The following is a 566-nucleotide window of genomic DNA, read 5'->3' as shown; positions in this document are numbered from 1 at the left end:
GTCTTTTTGGTCAGCTGAAAGTATGAAGGTAGTTTTGGCACAAGCTTCGCAGACACACGTCTCATACGCAAATCTTCAGAGATAATGGACTGAACAGAACGGTAACTAATCTGCACATCTGATAACTCACGGATGGTGATTCGACGATTTTCCCTCACAGCTGCATGCACAACTGCGATGTTTTTCTCAGTTCTGCTGATTGCGGGTCTCCCCAAACCTTCGTCAATATTGACATTTTCTCGGTCATCTTCGATGCGTCTGAACCACTCGTAGACTTGCGTGCAGCTCATACACACCTCACCATACACTTTCTTCAACTTTGCGTAGGTCTCTGAGCAGGTTTCACTGTGATAACATTGTCGTGGTCAATACGACGATCACACGCTACACACCTTCCTTTCAAGCAATGTTGTAAACAACAGAAGTGAGCTAGAACGTTAAAACTTAGTGCGCATGCACAACAGAGTTGAGGTAAATCTGTGCCAAGCGGCTTTACTCTGCGTTCTTTAGATTTGTTACTATGGCAACATTTCTGATACTTATTGATTAGCCCTCGTATATATATA

Source organism: Octopus bimaculoides, chromosome 10, assembly GCF_001194135.2.
Source record: "Octopus bimaculoides isolate UCB-OBI-ISO-001 chromosome 10, ASM119413v2, whole genome shotgun sequence".
Lineage (NCBI taxonomy): Eukaryota > Metazoa > Mollusca > Cephalopoda > Octopoda > Octopodidae > Octopus > Octopus bimaculoides.
The sequence above is the reverse complement of the archived record's forward strand: the minus strand, read 5'-3'. Positions refer to the sequence as shown.